The 19053-nt window shown below is 46.3% G+C and overlaps 1 long non-coding RNA gene across 4 annotated transcripts; it reads left to right on the top strand.

Moving 5' to 3' along the window:
* The first annotated feature begins 15914 nt into the window (after positions 1-15914).
* On the top strand, positions 15915-18994 carry LOC147828029 (uncharacterized). 4 transcript variants are annotated; one of them, XR_015451469.1, is made up of 4 exons: positions 15915-16063; positions 17129-17963; positions 18368-18474; positions 18681-18994. It is a non-coding gene; the product is annotated as an uncharacterized LOC147828029 (long non-coding RNA). The 4 variants fall into 4 exon arrangements; XR_015451471.1 differs by having other exon boundaries at positions 15915-17963; positions 18368-18470; XR_015451468.1 differs by having other exon boundaries at positions 15915-17963.
* The last annotated feature ends 59 nt before the right edge of the window (positions 18995-19053 follow it).

Here is a 19053-nt window from a genome sequence, read left to right as displayed (position 1 = left end):
GGTACCTAGTCAGCTTGGCCTGCTGCAAGTAAACAGACCAGGTGGCTTAACATATCCTTCTCACAGTTCTAGAGACTGGAAAGTTTGAGATAAGGCACCGGTAGGTTCAGTGTCTGGAGAGAAAGTGACCCCTTTCACCTCTCCCCCGGAGTGCACACGCTCAGGGGTCACATTAGCTTGGGCAGGATAAGGGTAGCTCTGGTGCTGTGTGGCCTCTTTCTGTCATCTCCCTGGCTCTTTAAAATGCTATATTTTAGAAAGTGTTTTCCATTTCCCTTTCAAACATGCAGGCCAACCTCAATGTGTGGGTGGTTGGATTACAGAGGAACTTGTTAACTCCCTCTTTCCTTAATATCCCTATCAACATCTGAAGTCAAGGTTGGTTGTTTGAGGACCTCTTCTGAGTCCGGGATTAGGATAATAACTTGGAAGTGAGTGTTCGTAGGAAAGGCCTGGCACTGGGACCTTGCTAACCATTTTAGGATTAGGGAATGCAGTTTCTTAGAATGGATGGTAGTATTTTTGTGGCTCCAAGGCAGAGATTCTTACAGGAAGAGAGGGAAGCAATTCCGTATGTCTTCTGTCCCTCCTGGTCTATACTCTAATATTGCACCCATCACTGTGACTGCTAATAACTGAGATGTAATAAACTTGGCCACACTGGGTGGCAGCCATGGCTGCTCTATTCCTGGAGGAGCTGAGATGGCCCTGGAACCAGGCTGCTCTCTGGAGGCTAGCAGTTAGCCACCTTGTGGTACTTTGTGACACTCTCTTACTCTCCATTGTCCCCCAACAATGCAAAACAGCAAACAAAAACTATCCAGTAGACCTGCCTTCCAGCAGCCTGTGGGGATCCTCTCTTTAGCCACGACTTTCCCAAGAGTTTAAGCTGGCCTAATACTGCTAAGGGCCCAAAACTTGGCCGGAGCCGAAACAAGGGTCTTTCTTCCTGCTCAGTGGAGAGAAGTTCCTCCTGTGTCCATAGAGCCAGGCTCCCATCTGTGCCTCTGGGGAAAGCAAACCAGACCAGAATCAGATGTGGGCTCTGTCTCTTTGCTCAGTCCCTAATTCACCAGGGTCTTGCAGAAGGCAGTTCTTTATCCTTATCAGAGTGTTGGGCAAAATAATCTCATGGGACCTTTTAACTCTGGAAGGTCCTCTCTCCACAACCAGGCCAGTAAGGCAGAAAGGAAAGGAAGTCTCGGTGCAGGTGGGATAGTGCGGTTCCGAGCACACATCACAGCCCGCAGGAGGAAGCCTGGCATGAGGAGGGCTGAGTAGCACCTTGGGGTGGGACAGAACAGCAATTTTTGGGCAGGAAGAGGGCCTGATGAACCTCAGGTTCCTTTAAGGGTTTTAGGAGACGAGAGATGGGCCATGGGCCTCGGGTACTGGACTTTGGTACCAAATTCAGCTCTGTGAGCCTCAGGTGAACTCCCGGCCATGAAAGTGTAAGGCAGGATAGAAAAACAAGGGAGAGAGAGCCATTTGGTCATGGCCAAGGGTGGAGTGTTGTTAACGTGCAGGGGCTGAGGAAGCAGTTCATGGGGTGGTTGGGTGCTCATTCTACAGTCCTTCGCCCTGGGAGCTCCTCCCATGGGACACAGGTGCTGTGATGTCAGGCAAAGCTCTGGATGGTCAAGAGCAGGCTTGATATCTACACTGTGCAAGGTAGGGCAGGACGAGTGTTGAAACATGAGGCACTGTGTGGAAATGGCCGAGGCCTCAAGCTCTCCAAGTGCTGCTAGCCATCCTGGTCCTGATGGGACCATCAGGGTTGGGGCCCTGGTGCTCTTTGGCCCATACGCTACAGCCTGCTCTAGTCCCTGAGCTCTACCCTCTGTCTCTGCTGACCTCTTGACCAGGGTGCACACCTGGACTCAGGTGGGAAGAACTTACTCAAGGACAGTGCTGGAGTCTGCAGATGCACTTCAGGCCCCTGAGGCTGTGGCAGGCTACTGCTGCTTCCCCGGGGTCACTCTCAGTGGTGGCTGTGGGGACTCCTGACTCCACTGTGAACTCTGTCGGATGTTAAGTGCATACAGTCATGCTGAGCTTCACAATAGGGCTACATTCTAAAGAATTCGTTGTTAGGTGATTTAATTATTGTATGAACATGATAGAGTCTACTTACACAAACCTTGGTGCCATAGCCAGCCATACACCCAGCCTTTACACAATGGATATACAGGAAAACTGTGTAGCCTATTGCTCCTAGGGCAAAGTGAGCAAAACAACACAAGATTAAGACAAGCATAAGAGGAAATGATGCAATCAGAGACATGGGAAATCTGAGATGTCTGAGGCTCCTGTGGGTGTAACACTGAGTACTGTTTATGGTAAATTATTATTTTTTATAAGTAGAAGGAGTACACTCTAAGACAATGATAAAAATATAATATAGTAAACATAGCGGTTTTTCACATATCATTTACCATGCATGGTTATATGTGCTATAGTTTTGTACAATGGCTACCCGGGTTGTTTACACCAGCACTGCCACATGCATGGGGATGATGTGCTGTGCTATGTTACAATCCCACTAGGTGATGGGAATTTTTTTAGCTCTATTATAATTTTATGGGATCAGCATGATACACACAGCTGGTCACTGTTTGAAACAGTCATTGTGAATACATACGTTCACCATCACCCCTGGACACAAGGCAGAGGCAGTAGGGCGAGGAAATCTGTTCTGGGCACCTGACCTCTCCAGGGTGGTCAGCTCCTGGCAGATTTGCAGCCACCTTCAGGCGCAGTGGGAGGGTTTTGAGTGCCAACTCCAGCCCATGGAGGGTTCTGGAGGAGACTGGCACCCCCTCCTCCATGCAGGGTCAGGAGGCACAGTAGATTGCCAGTTTCTTACTCTCTTTCCCCTGTCTTGCCTGGCAGGAGCTCCCTGCACCACTCCTGAGAGCTGAGTCCTGCTGGGAGCATTGCTCTCTGTGCCCTCTGTGGGGAGATGGCAGGGTGAGGTCCCCGCTTCCCTTGGCCAGTTCCTGCCACAGTTAATCTCCTCCCTGTGGCTCACTCCTGGCACTGAGCCCTCCCTGGCAGAGCAGGCTGCATGTGGAGTGTCTGCCAGGCAGGCCCGCTTCCACCCCTGGCATTGGTCCCGTTTCCCTAGAATCCTTTCTGGGCAGCTGAATCCCTGACAGAATTCTCCCCGGAGCTCCAGAGTACCTCCCTGGCTGGCAGCGCTGATTGCATTCCTGGATCCTCTCTTCTGTGCCTCTAGTGTCTGCTAGGTCCCCTCCTATTCCTGAAGCCTTTCATATTTTCTCTTGTTAGACGTTCAGCAGCCCCTCAAAGAGCGAATGGTGCTCTGAGCCTGCAGAATCTCAGAGTGGGCAGATTTCCCTACTGTTCTTTTCATCTACTGGCTTGGGTCAGTGAAGAGACTTTTGTGGGAGAGTATGTCCCCAAGCATGTGGCTGGGGCAGGAGGTCACTTGGGCTCTCTTCTCCTGGCGATGAGTCTGAGAGGTCAGGAGAATCTGGAGCCTCCTGTGGCTCCCTGGATGCCTGACCTGAAACTGAGAGAAACAGCTTTGGGGTCACCAGTAAGAGGCTGGAGAAAGGGGTGGTTGCCAGCATCACAAGGGTGCACGGAGACATCCTTGCCTTAGAGTGGGGACAGGACTCTGTGATGAAGGGGAGCCCCCTAGAGAGAATTTGGAGGTGGGGTTAGAATCAGCCAGCGAATTTTCAAGTTAGATTTTGCCTGTATATCTTGAACGTCAGATATTGGGGGGAAATGCTGTTTTCCAAAAATGGAGGCAAACTGAAGTTTACAAGGGCTAGTGAACAAGCTTCTTGGTAGCTTAGAGAAGACTGCCACCAGGCCACTTCACTAAGACTCAGTGACACTTGGGAAGCCCTCAGCTCCCCCAGCTGGGCTGGCCTGCTTCTGTCAATGGTCTGCGTGGGCCCAGGGCTGCCAAGGGCTCTATGGTGTAGTCCTCCTTCGCTTGCCCTTCTATTAGGCTTTCCCAGGATGGGATGGGGCCAGTGGAGTGATTTGTGGACTTTCAGAATTGAGTATGCTTGGGCAGGCATGCCCTCGACTGTGGGATCACTTCCGGGAATGGCCCCCTTTCCTTCTTGTCACTGTAGCTCCTACCTAGGGTTCCCTGTGCTCTTTGAAGTAGGGGGCCCGGGAAGCACTTCTTTGGACCAGCTGGTGCTCCCTGTGAAGAAGATGGGAACAGCGTCCTGTGCCTGAGGTCAGCTGCTGGGAAGCTGAGGGGTGTGGCCCAGGCAGGTGCCAGCATCCAGGCTGAGAGGAAGACTCCAGAGCCGGGGTGGGGTGACAGCCGAGGAAGGAAGACAGCATTGTTGAGATGCAGTTCCTTTTTTTTTCTTCTTTGCTGTACTGGGGATTGAACCATGGAACACCAAACTACTTCTCTAGCCTTTTTAAATTTTGATACAAGGTCTTGCTAAGTTGCCCAGTCTGGCCTCAAACTTGTGATCTCGTGCCTCAGCCTCCTAAGTAGCAGGGATTCTGGGTATGTGCCACCTTACCCGACAGGATGCAGTTCTCTGCTGGAGGTGATGAGCCCAAATGTGAGGCCCTTGGTGCTTCTCACTGGGCAGAACCCACCCCCTTTCTGGGCCACCCCAAACACCCACCTTGCTGGCTCCTTGTGGGCCCTTCCTTTCATGGTGAGACTGCCAGAATTTGCCTTTACTTCAGCTTAGGGAGTCACTTCTGACATACCTGTCCTCATGCTGCAGCCTCCACTGTCCCTTAGCCACTGTGCGTTGTCCACCAGCCACAGATCTTCCTGTCTCCCCTTCTGGGTGCATGTGTTTGTCTGCTACAATGCACCATGTACTTGCAGTGAGGGGGTGACCATGACCTCGGGGGCCACTTTGTACTCCCTCGAAATAGCTTCACAGGTACTTATTTCCAGAAGTGTTACTACCTCCGAAGGGAACAAGGACGGCCATCTTTTCCCTTTTTTAAGTGTCACCTTTGATTAGCTAGTGCCCCCTCCCTCCACCCAGCTCTTGTTCTTGCATCTGAGAAGGTGCTCCCCACGCCAGCCTTTCTGCACCCTCTCTGAGGGCCCCACTTCCTGGAGGCTGGCTCCTCTATGATCCCTGCAGGGTGTGAGGGGAAGGACAGGGAGGGCGAAGGGTGGCATGGGGCAGTGCTGCCCCCTGAGTGTGAGGCGTCCTTCCTCCTCCTGGGCCCCTGGCCAGACGTACATCAGAGCTCCTTTCCGAGGCTTATTCTAAGGGATCCATTTCTGGGACCATCCTGAGGACCAGGAATGGGGGTGAGGCAGACTGTGGCCACTGGAGTGCTGTCCTCCAGGCTAGGATGTGCCACAACTACTGCCATCTGCAAATGGGGATCACAGCTGTCCTCCTGCCCAGATTTCAAGAGTCTCTTGGGCTAGCTCTTTATGCTTTGGAAGATACATTACCTTATTCTATGTTGTTACTGGTAATCCTACAACTTCCCATCTGGTGTTAAGAGCTCAGTATAATACTGTTTTTCTTTTTTCTTTTTTGGTACCGAGGATTGAACTCAGGACCTTGTGCTTGCGAGACAGGCAGCAGAACCACTGAGCTAAATCCCTGGCCCTTTTTTAAAAAATTAGTTTTATTGGTACATTGAAGGTATACAATACAATGACATTCATCATTGGAAATTTGCACCTTTATGTAATCCATCTTGGTTCTTATTTTTTCCCCATTCCCCTGACCTCCCTTTAACCCCTCCCTGTCTACAAAGACTTTGTTTCCATTTTTTCTTTTTCTCATATTAATTCTGTTCCCTTCTTTCTTTTCCCCTACCCACACATTTCCCCTTCCCCTTTGTGCCCTTTCTTCCTATTTCACATTATCTATTATGCCTTTTAGTCCTTATTTACACTTTCAGTTTCTCACACTAGAAAAACTATTCGGTATTTACACGTGTGTCCTATTTATTTCACTTAAGAGTGAAATGGCCTCAATGTGCATCCATTTAGCTATAAATGTATCTAGTTTCTCTTTCTTTATGGCTGAGTACTACTCCATTTTATAAAAAAAAATTTTCTTTATCCAGTCTCCAGTTGATGGGCATTTGGGCTGTTTCCAAGTTTTAGCTATTACAAACTGCACTGCTATGAACATGGGTGCACATATATCACTGTGGTAGGATTCTTTTAATTCCTTGGGGAAGATACCCAGCAGGGGTATAGCTGGGTCAAATGGGATCTCTAGCCCTAGTTCTTTGAGGTATCTCCATACTGATTTCCACAGTGGTTGCATCAGTCTACACTCCCACCAGCAGTGCAGCAGGGTTCCTCTTTCCTCACAGCCCTGCCAGCATTTGTTATTGGTTGATTTCTTGATAGCAGCCATTCTTTCTGGGGTAAAGTGGAATCTCAGTGCTGTTTTCATTTGCCTCTCTCAAATGACCAGTGATGTTGAACATTTTTTCATCTGTTTATTTGCTATTTCTACTTCTTTGTCTGAGAAATGTCTGTTCATTGTAGATGCCCATGTTTGGATTGGGTCTTTAAATTTGGGAGGTCTGATTTTTTAAAGTTCTTTTAAGATTTGAGATAGTAGACCTTTTTCTGAGGAAGAGCAGGTGAAGATTTTTTCCTACATTGTGGGTCGTCTCTTCACACTGCTGGTGGTTTCTCTTGCTGTGCAGAAGTTTTTTAAGAAGAAGAGATCCCATTTGTGGATTGTTTGTGCTAGTTCACGGGCACCTGAGGTTTTGTTCATAAAATCTTTTTCTACACCAATGTCTTTAAGAGTTCTACCTAATGTCTGTTCCAGCCAGTTTAGCATTTCTGTTTTAATAATTAGACCTTTCATCCACTTTGATTTTAGTTTAGTGTATGGTGAGAGATATAGGTCTAGTTTTAATCTTTGGCAAGTTGTTACCCAACTTTTCCAGCACCATTTATTCATTTATTTATTAAAAATTCTTTTATTGGTACATTTTAGGTATACAATACATTTACATTTATCATTGGGATCTTGTACCTTTACATGATGTATCTTGGTTCTTATTTTTTCCCCATTCCCTGCACTCCCTTCACCCCTCCACCTTTCCCTATTTACAAAGACTTCGTTTCAATTTTTTCCATTTCTCATCATTTTTCCTTTCCCTTCTTTCCTTTCCCCTGCCCCTCCCAGTTCCCCTACCCCTTTGGACCTTTTCTTCCTATTTTACATTATCGATTATTCATTCTAATCATTGGAACATTTTAGGTATAAAATATAATGACATTCATCATTGGAAATTTGCACCTTTACATAGTCTCTCTTGGTTCTTATTTTTCCCCCTTCCCCTGCCCTCCCTTCAACCCCTCCATCCCTCCCTATTTACAAAGATTTTGTTTCCATTTTTCCATTTTCTCATATTAATTCCATTCCCTTCTTTCCTTTCACCTCCCCCTCACACTTCCCCTTTGCCCCTTTTCTTCCTATTTCACATCATCTATTTTTCCTTTTAGTCCTTATTTACACTTTCAGTTTCTTACACTAGAAAAACTATTTGGTATTTGCACATGTGTGTCCTATTTATTTCACTTAAGAGTATTGCCTCAATGTGCATCCATTTAGCTATAAATGTCTCTGATTTCTCATTTTTTATGGCTGAGTAGTACTCCATCTTATGAAAAAAACCACATTTTCTTTATCCAGTCTCCAGTTGATGGGCATTTGGGCTGTTTCCAAGTTTTAGCTATTACAAACTGCACTGCTATGAACATGGGTACACATATATCACTGTGGTATGATTCTTTTAATTCTTTGGGGAAGATGCCCAGCAGGGGAATAACTAGGTCAAATGGGATCTCTAGCCCTAGTTCTTTGAGGTATCTCCATACTGATTTCCACAGTGGTTGCACCAGTCTACACTCCCACCAGCAGTGGAGCAGGGTTCCTCTTCCCCCACAGCCCGACCAGGATTTGTTATTGGTTGATTTCATGATAGCAGCCATTCTTTCTGGAGTGAGGAGGAATCTCAGTGTTGTTTTCATTTGCATCTCTCGAATGACCAGTGATGTGGAACACTTTTTCATATATTTAGTTGCTATTTCTACTTCTTTGTCTGAGAAATGTCTGTTCATTTCAGATGCCCATTTTTGGATTGAGTCTTTAAATTTGGTAGGTCTGATCTTTTTAAGTTCTTTATAGATTCAAGATAGTAGGCCTTTGTCTGAGGAACAGCAGGTGAAGATTTTTCCCCACATTGTGGGTTGTTTCTTCACACTGCTGGTGGTTTCTCTTGCTGTGCAGAAGCTTTTTAGTAAGAAGAGATCCCACTTGTTGATTGTTTGTGCTAGCTCACGGGCAACTGAGGTTTTGTTCATAAAATCTTTTCCTACACCAATGTCTTCAAGAGTTCTACCTAACCTCTGTTCCAGCTGGTTCAGTGTTTCTATTTTAATATTTAGATCTTTAATCCATTTCCTTTTTAGTTTAGTGCATGGTGAGAGATATAGGTCTAGTTTTAATCTTTGGCAAGGTGAAACCCAATTTTTCCAGCACCATTTATTAAAGAGGCTATCTTTCCTCCAGTGAGGGTGTTTGGCTCCTTTGTCAAAGATGAGGTGGCTGAGTGCATCTGGAGTTGTTTCTGCATCTTCTAATCTGTTCCACTGGTCCTCAGGTATGTTTCTTTGCCAGTACCATGTTGTTTTTATCACAGTAGCTTTGTAGTATAGTTTCAAGTTGGGGGTTGTGATACCCTCTGCCATGTCTCTGTTCCCTAGAATTGCTTTTGCGATTCTAGGTCTCTTCTTGTTCCAAATGAATTTGTGGATTATTTTCCCAAGGTCAGTGAGGTATGCTGCTGGGATCTCAATCAGAATTGCATTAAATGTATATAGCAGTTTTGGAAGTATGGCCATTTTCACTATATTGATCCTTCCTACCCAGGAGCAGGGGATGTCTGTCCATTTTCTGATATCATCTTCAATCTCTCTTTTCAGAGTGCCATAGTTTTCAGAGAAGAGGTCTTTGATTTCTTTCCTTAGGTTGATTCCTAGGTATTTCAGTTTCTTGGATGCTATTGTGAAAGGAATTGTTTGCCCTATTTCTCTCTCAGTGAGTCCGTTGTTTGTGTAGAGGAAAGCTATTGATTTTTGTGTGTTGACCTTGTATCCAGCTACTCTACTGAATTTCTTTATTAAGTCTAGAAGACTTTTGGTGGAGTTCTTGGGGTCTTCTATATACAGTATCATGTCATCTGCAAATGATGACAATTTGACTTCTTCCTTTCCTACCTTTATTCCTTTTATATCTTTCTCTTGTCTAATTGAAATGGCTAATATTTCCAAAACTATATTGAACAAGAGTGGTGATAGTGGACATCCTTGTTTTGTTCCTGATTTTAGTGTGAAGGATTTCAGATTTTGACCATTTAGTATGATATTGGCTGTTGGTTTTTCATAGATGGCTTTTATCAGTTTAAGGTAGAGACCACCTATTCCAATTTTTTGTAAGGTTTTTATCATAAATTCGTGTTGCATTTTGTCAAATGCTTTTCTGCACTTATTGGGATAATTATATGGTTTTTGTCCTTGGCTCTATTGATATAGTTTATTACATTGATTTATTTGCATATGTTGAACCATCCCTGCATCCCTGGAATGAATCCCACTTGATCAGGGTGTATGATCTTCTTGATGATCTTCTGCATTCTATTTGCCAGTATTTTATTAAGGATTTTTGCATCTATGTTCATTAGTGAGATTGGCCTGTAGTTCTCTTTTTCCCTTCAGTCTTTCTCTGCTTTGAGGATCAAGATGATGCTTTCTTCCAGGAATGAATTTGGGAGTATTGCTTCCCTTTCAATTTCATTGAAGAGTTTAAACAGTAGTGGAAGTAGTTCCTCTCTAAAGGTCTTGTAGAATTCAGTGATGAAGCCTTCAGGACCTGGGCTTTTCTTAGTTGGTAAGTTTTTAATTAGGTTTTTAATTTCATTGATTGATATTGGGTTGTTTAGAATTTTCAGGTCATCTTCTTTCAACTTTGGTAATTCATACTTATCTAGGAATCTCTCCATTTCTCCTGTGTTTTCCATTTTATTGATGGATAGGTCCATTGTAAGTTCATCCTTTTCATTGTTTGTTGATTTTGTTTATTCTTTCGAAGAACCAACTCTTGGCTTCACTGATTTTTTGTACCGTTCTCTTAGTCTCCATTGCATTGATTTCTCCTCTGATCTTCATAATTTGCTTCCTTATATGAGCTTTGGGTTTGTCCTGTTCTTCTTGTTCTAGAAGCTTGAGGTTCAGCATCAGGTTGCTTAATTGGGCTCACTCTGTGTTTCTAATATGAGTATTCACTGCTATGAATTTCCTCTAAGACTGCTTTCATTGTGTTCCATAGATTCTGATATGTTGTATTGTCATTGTTATTTAATTGGAGGAACTGTCTGATTTCTTCTTTGGTTTCCTCTGTGACCCATTGGTTATTCAGAAGTGTATTGTTCAATTTCCATGAGTTTATGAAATTCTTGCAGTTTCCTTTGCTATTGATCTTCAATTTGATCACATTGTGGTCTGATAATATACAAGGGATAACTTCAATTCCTTTGCACTTACTTAAACATGTTCTGTGAGAGAGTATGTGGTCTGTTTTGGAGAATGACCCATGTGCAGTTGAAAAGAATGCGTATTCTGATTTTGTGGGGTGGAAGATTCTGTAAGCATCTGTTAAGTTCATTTGTTCAAGAGTTTGATTGAGTTCTAGCATTTTGTTGCTTATTTTTTGTCTATTAGATCTATTTGTGACAGTGGGGTATTGAGGTCCCCCACTACTATTGTATTAGTGCTTATTTGATTTTTCATGTCCATTAGTGTTTGTTTTATATAGTTGAGTGCACTAGTGTTTAGTACATATATGTTTATGATTGTCATCTCTTTCTGTTGGATTGTTCCCTTTACAAGGATGTAGTGTCCTTTGTCTCTCTTAATCAGTGTTGGTTTGAAATCCACTTGATTTGCAAAGAGGATAGCTACTACTAAGATGATGGATATTTTAATTTGCTTCACTATGGTAATTATTTTACTATCTATATATGTCCATAATATCATATTGTATATCTTAAAAATACATAATAAAGTTCATTTCTAAAAAAATTTCCTGAAATAGGAAGAAAGTACAGGAGCCATGTGGTTACAGAACATCTATTTCCATCTAAAATCAGAGCATTCCAAGTTTACAGTATGATCTCAACAATGTAATTACCCCTAAATAGGGGAGAAAGAACCTTGGGGTATCATCAATGAAAACATTTCACTGATAAGTACTACATGATGGAATCAAAACATTAGTTCTATAAGCAAAGCAATATAAATACATATATTTTAAAAACTTTTATTAGCACATGTTTACAGTACATGATATTTGCATTCCTGTGTGGAGTTGGTACATGCACATAACACATCTTAATTCTGTTTTTTATCCCTTTTCCTTCCCCTCTCCTCCCTCCATCTCTTGATCCTCTCTGCATTCCAGAAAGCTCTATCTTCCTACTTCCTATTCTCTGTCTTTTATTTTGCTCTTTATTTATAATATGGCTTTCTCATGTAAGAGAAACCATGTGATATTTAAACTTGTGCATCTGATTTATTTCACTTAACATTATGGTCTTGAGATGCATCCATTTTCCCACAAATGACTCAAGTTTATCTTTCTTTATGGAAGAGTAGTACTCCATTGTTTATATAGACTTTGTTCAACATTTTATTATGGTGCTGTCATCATAGTTAGCACTTAGTGTTGGGAATGAGACAAGTGAGTAAATGAATGTTTGAGAGATCTATAGTATTCCTGTTCCCAAAGTGCCTCCGTGCCTCTTAGAAGTTAGGATTGATGACATAGAGTAGGATTTGAGACTTTACAGATGATCTCAAACCGTATTTTCATCCTGTTCTGTTTTTTCTCCCACAAAATCTCTCCCAAACTCATTGACACCCTCAAGCATACTTTTCATGATGGACTCCCAGCATCCATGTCATGAAAGAGTTAATGACTTCCTAGTTGCATCACTGGCAGTAGAGGTGATCCCAGTGGAGAAGAAAGACAGAGAACTCCAGGATCCCTGAGGACCCTCAGAGAAAGGATAATTTGTCTTGCAGTTCCTCTTCCAGCTTGGTCCACTGATCACTGCATAGTCTTCTGGTTGTGTGGATGCCCTGGAACCAAGGCAGGGGCATGGCTGGTGGTTATGGATGGTTGTGATGGACACTTTGAAGTGAGAAGAGAGGTACACTGGTGCCAGCCAGCACAGCCTGGTGCTTCTGTGGGACTTTTGCCCCTGGACATAAGCTGTGGTGTCTGAGTGAATATGGGGATAAAGGAGGTGGGGGGAGATACTGAGTTTATTGATGAGAGACATGGAAACAATGATTGATTGCATTCATCTTTTGGCCACTCAGTAGAGATTGTACTTTGATTTCTCTGTCCCTTGAAACAGAGTTAGAAAGGAAAGACCAAGATATTCCTATAGATGTGTTGTGGTATAGTGGAAATGCTAGTAAAGTGAAAAGCAAGATGACTTCTAGATTTCCTTAAATTCTTCTGTGACTGGAAAATTGCTTTATCTTTTGGGAACCATATCAATAATAATTTACATGACAAGATTATTCTAAGTAGGGGTCCAAAATTTGCTTTTCAGAGGGCTAGAGTAATACTTGAGGCTTCAAATATGGTTTGCTTAACTCTGTCCCACAAAAGCAGCCATAGACAGTACGCATGTAAATAAAAGGAAATGGCTGTGTTCCAATCAAATTTTATTTACAAAAACAGGCAGTGGGTAGGTTTTGGCTCACAAGCTGTGATTTGATGATTCTGTGAAATAAAGTCCCAACCAGCACTTATATTTCCAATCTCTGACTTGAGCATGGACAGTTCAAAGTGGAAGTGATGAAGGAGGGGGTGTTACTTTATTATTTGCATTTGTGTGAGTCCCCTCTTCTGGCATAGGTAAGCAGATGAAAAGCTGCAGACTGGTAAGAGTGGAATAACCTCTTGAAGCTGCACCTCCTGGAGGAAACTGACTTAATGCAAGTCAGAATGTCCAATGGACGTAAGAAAATTTATGGCTTAGGTAAGTCATAAATTATTTCTGTGAGAATTTGATGAGGCAATGATTATGTGAGTATATGTGTATGAGAAAGTTTAAAAGGGTGTATGTGTGAAGTGTCACAGTAAAGGGCTGTTTGTGTGAATGGTGAAAATGGGTGTCAGTGTGTAAGCCTTCATGAAAATCTGTGTGAGCAAATACATGTGTGATGGTGACTATGCAAATGACTGTGTGAAAATAAGCATCTGAATGGATGTGGATATGTAGCTGGCAGAGCTGGAATTTAATCCCAGTAGGTCTGATTCTAAAGGTCATTTTTCCTGTCTTATGCTTCTTACATGTCTCAGAAGTTGCGGCATAGATAGGAGAATTGGAAGGCAGTGGGTGGAAGGCCATAAAGGCAGTTTAGATAATCAACACAATAAAATAAAGGTTTTAGAAATGAATGGAAGCTTTGACCCTAAATAGTTCTGGATTCAAATATCAGCCTAGTTATGAACAACTTGACTGTACCAAATTTTTATTTGAGTTCCAGTTTCTTCATGAATAAACTAGTGATACTTTCAATTTTATAAATAATTTTAATGTGAGGATTAGAAATATGTCTAATACTCACTGGCTTTTATGTTTACTGTTATAAAATTAAGAAGTATTAACACAAATTGGATCTTACAAATAAATGAAAAATGACATTAGATTTGGCAATTATGATGTAATCAATGATTTTAGAGAATGGAGCTTTAGCACATATTGGGGTCATAAGTGAAATGGCAATGAGTGAACATTAAGAGGGAGGTAAGAAGACAGGCCCCAGGGAGGCGAGATGTTGAAATTACTAGAGAGTGATGGATTAATGAGAAGAGACACATGAAGAGAAGAGAGGGCAGGGGCTCAATGCACAGATGGGAGGCTTACCATTTAACAAGGAAAGAATAAAATGATGCTATGGATATAAATAAATTTCTAGGTGGCAGAGTGAGGACTGAGGAGGTTGAAGGAATTAACAACAAATGGCTTTGCTTTGGTCCTTGAACCAGGATTCCCAGGAAATCACAGACACCTGATGAATGGGAGCAGGTTGGAATAGGACAGACAGGGATGGGTTAAATTCTGGTCCAGTGATCCAAATCCAGCTCCGCCATCTGCTTAGCCAGCTGACCTTGGGTGGGAGTGCCATTTAAAATCTGCAGGCTGTGGTGTTTGAGACAATGCACATAGCATACTTCCTTTCCTCACAGACCTCTTTCTATAATCCATCTCCTCCATTCCCCAACCATCTCTTAAAAAAAAATAACTAGGGGCCGGGGATTTAGCTCAGTGGTTCTGCTGCCTGCCTCGAAAGTGCAAGGTCCTGAGTTCGATTCCTAGTACCAAAAAACCCCCAAACAATCCAAAAAAACATAGTACATGTTTGCAGTACATGTTTACATTCCTTGTGGGGAGATGGTACATGTACACAACACACCTTAATTCCTCTTTGCATGTTTTCCCTCCCCACCCTCCATCTCTTGACCTCTTCCCATGCGAGAAAGCTCTATCTCCCTACTTCCTATTATCTTTTATTTTGCTCTTTACTTATAATTTGAGTTTCTCATATAAGAGAAACTATGCTATATATATATATATATATTTTTTTTTTTTTTTGTTCATCTTTTTTCTTCTTTTTTTATTTTTTTTGGTACCGGGGATTGAACTCAGGACCTTGCGCTTGTAAGGCAGGCGACAGAAACACTGAGCTAAATCCCTGGCCCTATGCTATATTTTTTAAAAAAGATAATAACCCGAATTTATTATTAGATTTCATTAGAAACATCAAAGGGGAATGAAATGTTGTAAATAAAAAAGTAGGCAAAAAATAGTGATATAAAGCAAATAAACAGACATGCAAGTGTGTCTCCTGGAAGAAGAATCCATGGTTGAAAAGACACCTGCCTGAGTGACGCTGGTGGAAACTGCTCAGTGGTCAACCCTGGGAGCCGAATGCATGGCCATCAGCAGAGGAGGCGAGACAGCTGTGCTCCACCCCCATGACGGTGCCACCACTGAGGAGGAGCAGCGCGCAGGGATCCCAGCCTGGTGTTACTGCTTGAAGAAGACCTGCCAGAAACATTTATACCGAATGGTTCCAGCTCCACCCTCTCTACTCCACCAGGGACAAAAAGCACGGGGTCAGCTTGGGGTGAGAGGACAGGAGGGGACAGCAGCTCCACAAGAGACGCTCCCAGGTGATGCGTGAGAGCGCTCTGCACCCCCGCTGGGTGGGAGGTTTCACAAAGGCTGCTGACCCCTCGCACTGTCTCTGCACTGCATACTGCACTTGGGGTTGAGCTCGGTATCTGTGCTTAAGTAGCTGTCCATGTGCACTTGAAAGTTACGACCTGCTGTGAATCCTCCACTCCTGGCCACCCAGGGGTTATCAGCTGAAACTTTTGTATCCTTTAAAGAAAATCATATTGGACATTTTGGGATCATCTCCATGGTCCCTATTGGAATTGAAAGGCAACTGAAGTCAACCCAGGAAAGAAAATCATCCTCAAACCCATCAGATCTCTACGTGCTGACATGAGCACTGTGTCTCGAGAGAGAATGGACCCTTTGGATGGGAAAGCACACTTCTCCCTGTGCCTGCTGCATCTTAAGCATCTACACATTTGCCGAATTAAAACTTCTGATTCATCAAACTCCAACATCACAGGCAGCTTTTCTGGTTTCTCATTGCTGTTTCTAAGGAGCACACAGATAGATGTGTTCCACTATGAAAGGAAGGGGCCCCGGGGCCTTCTCATCAGAGGGGGCGGTTTGGCTTATGACCCTAGCATTGCGACCTCACTTCCTTGGCGACAGGTCCAAACAGAACTCGGAACCCTGGAGTCACTGGGCACCACAGTCCAGCGACGGCTGCCTAACAGTCACTTGGCTGGAGAGAGTCAGCTGCGATCATGCTGTGCCGCTTTCCCAGGCCTCGAGGCCGCAGCAACAGGACCCTGTGCAGGGAAAGGACTTGGGCGTGAGTGAGAGGATGGGTGGCTAAGTCCTCATGCTTCAGGCCACTCACCAGGAACTGCCTGGCCATCAGGGGCAGCACAGGGCGGGTCTCACCAGACCCAGAGACCTGGGGACCTGAGATGAGCGGGAGCCCAGGGCAGATCTCCCTGGACCTGGACCCCAGACACTTGGGGCCACCGAGTCCAGGACAGGTCCAGTCAGGCCCGGCCACCGCTGTGAGTCCCCTATGTAACTCCCGCCCTTCTTCCTCACTTTGAGGAGGGTGGGGGACGAGGTCATGAGGGAGGCTCCTCCTGGGCAGGGGCAGGTGTGGGAGGCTGTGAGCCCGGGGCCCTGGCCTGCGCCCCCAGGACGGGGGTGAGAGGAGGAGAAGGGCAGTGCCCAGGGATGATCCGCAGCCCGCAGGGCCTTCTCCTGTCCTCTGGGGTAGAAGCCTGAGACAGAGCTGTTTGTGTTTCAGGAGCACAAGGTTACCCGGGGCAGAAACAGCGCAAACTGTGGTCAGGCAGAGCCTTGTGCTTGCTGCTGGCTGCCGGGCACTGTCCCCACAGAGCTGCACACAGGACACTGTGTCACTTCCGTCCTGTCACGGCTTTATTCTGCCATGTCACCTCAGGGCAACTCCTGGCCAGGGCCCATGTAGTACCCACAGGGGCTACGCGACCTGCAAAGATGGCAGTGAGCACAGCCGGGAAGCCTCTCAGGACCAGGAAGTGGGCCTGACTTTTTCTGAGCCTTCTCCACCAGGGACAGGCTGGCCTCACAGGAGGCCTGGAGCCAGGCTGAGCCTCGGTTTCTCTCTCCACCATGGGACCTGAGGGTGGGTGGGCTCTTCATGCCCCAGGCCATGACCTCTCCTTGTTAATGAGCCATGAATCGGTAGCATTTCTGTGTGTCCTTTCTGAAATTACCTTCTAACATGCATTGCTTTTCTGCCGGGCCCACTTGTGCCCCTTCTGGTACGAGCCATGATGGCGACTTGCAGAGTGGTCTGGGCTTCAGCCTCCAGCCCTCCTGATGGCCTGGGTGGGCCCCAGTTCCATGTCTCCCCTCTGTTCCATCACAGACTGGGGCCCAACGGGAGGAGAGCCGGCAGAGGACTGCATGGTAAGGATGGTGCTGGCAGGCATGCAGCACCCCCTGAGGGAGCCCCCAGAATGGGATGTCCTGGACAGCTGCCCCATCCATGCAGACTCCCTCCTGGACCCCTCTGGGGCCTGCATTCCCACCCTGCAGGAGGGGATGGTGCCAAGGTGAGCTCTGTGGTTGGCACCCAGGGGCCCTTGGCCACTGTGGCCCCAAGTCTTTGGAAGGTATGAACCCTGCCTCAGCCTGCTCGCAACTCTGAGCAACAGGGCGCTGAGAAAATCGGGCTCTCCGCATCACTGCGGGGCAGAGCTGTGGTCTCCAGGGCAGTGCTGACCCGAGCCTGCCGGATTCCCTTCCATCCCTGGCCGGCTGTGCTTTGCCCCACTGAGCCCTGCACAGGGGAAGGCTGTCCGTTGCCTGTAAAGGAGACCACAGAGTGACTCGGCAGGCCTCTGGTCTTCCCAGAGCAGGAGTCTGTGGGGATGTGAATGGTCCAGGCCCACTGACCTCAGGGAAGAGCAGGTGGGGTCCCCATTCCATGGATGTATGTGAAGACACACTGTGTGCAGACCTTTCCCAGGGCTCGGCTGTGATTGCCAGTAGCCAGAGCAGATGCAACCCCTGCCCTCTGGGGCTTCAGCGCTGTTTGAGGTCCTCAGTCACCCTGGACAGCTGAGCAAGCATTCCTCGCACTGCAGTAGATGGCACTTTCCCGGCCTCCCTAGATGTGGATCCACAGCAGTGCAAGAGGAGCCCAGGAGCGGCATAGACTCCGGGCAGCACAGCGCTGCAGAGCTGAAGCCTGAGGAGAGGTGGGTGGGACAGATGCCCACTGTCCCCCATGTCTCAGATCGTTACAGAGCAGTGGCCCTGTGCCCTTGAGTGTAACACGCACAGACAACAGATGCTGTCCTCATGCGGCTGACAGTGGGGATGGGTGGGGAGACGGTGTGTTGGGCTGCCCTGAACAAGGCAGAGGCGGTCACACCACAGAGCACGGAGCCTCCTGTTAGGCTCTCGGGCTGCCTGGGCCAGCACTGCCCCACTGGCCATGGAGAGGGTGGGGCTGGAGCACACGCAGCCGGGCCAGGAGGCCTACTTATCCATCTCTGCATGTTCCCTGGGCAGGCAGCATGGGAGGAAAGGCCAGGCCTCTCACTCTGCCTCCTACCTGCCTTTCCAGTCCTCCTTTTTTGTCCTCCACTTCTTGGTGCAGCTACACTCCCAGGAGAATCCACCAGCTGAACTCCTGGCCCAGCTGGAGCAAGCAGAGCCCACTGAGGCACAGCCCATGGGCGAGGAGGACGGGGTGTAGGCCTGTGGGTATGAGGGGAGGGATGGACCTTTAGACACAGAGACAGCTTCCGGGTGCTGGGGTGACCTGGGATCACTGAGACCTCAGCCGTCACGGTCTGGGAGGACTTCCTGGGGAGGCTTTGTGCGCAGAGCTGTCTGATGGGCAGTGGGGAGGTTTTGCCCTGGGAGGGAACATGGACAGTTGGTGACTTTTTCTTTTCTTGGAACTGCAGGACCAGCTCCACCCCCAGCTGAAGTCCCATGTGCGGAGCCCGAGCCAGCTCCACCTGCAGCTTCCTGCCCAGGGCTGGGACCACAGCCAGAGTCCATGGCAGCCGCTTCACCTGCTGCAGTGCTGGGGCACCCGGTGGTTGCACGGCTGTCGGTGTCACCTCCTGAGCTCCGCCTGGGGCCAGCTCCTGGCCCCCTCCCACTGTTCCCCTCACTTATGCTGGCTCTTGTTTTGGTATTTACAATTGCCCTTATTTCTTGGATTTATGTAAATAATAGAACTAGCTTTTAATAAAACTTAAAATTTTAGTGTTTAAAAGGGTCAGCGTGGTGGCCTGAAGTGCCTTCTCCCTGTGTGTGCCCATCCTCACAGCA

The sequence above is a fragment of the Heterocephalus glaber genome, unplaced genomic scaffold, assembly GCF_053883595.1.
Source record: "Heterocephalus glaber isolate CG9 unplaced genomic scaffold, H.glaber_assembly_v1.0 deba00001428, whole genome shotgun sequence".
Lineage (NCBI taxonomy): Eukaryota > Metazoa > Chordata > Mammalia > Rodentia > Bathyergidae > Heterocephalus > Heterocephalus glaber.
Note: the sequence above shows the minus strand (reverse complement) of the source record. Positions and strands in the feature narration are given on the sequence as shown.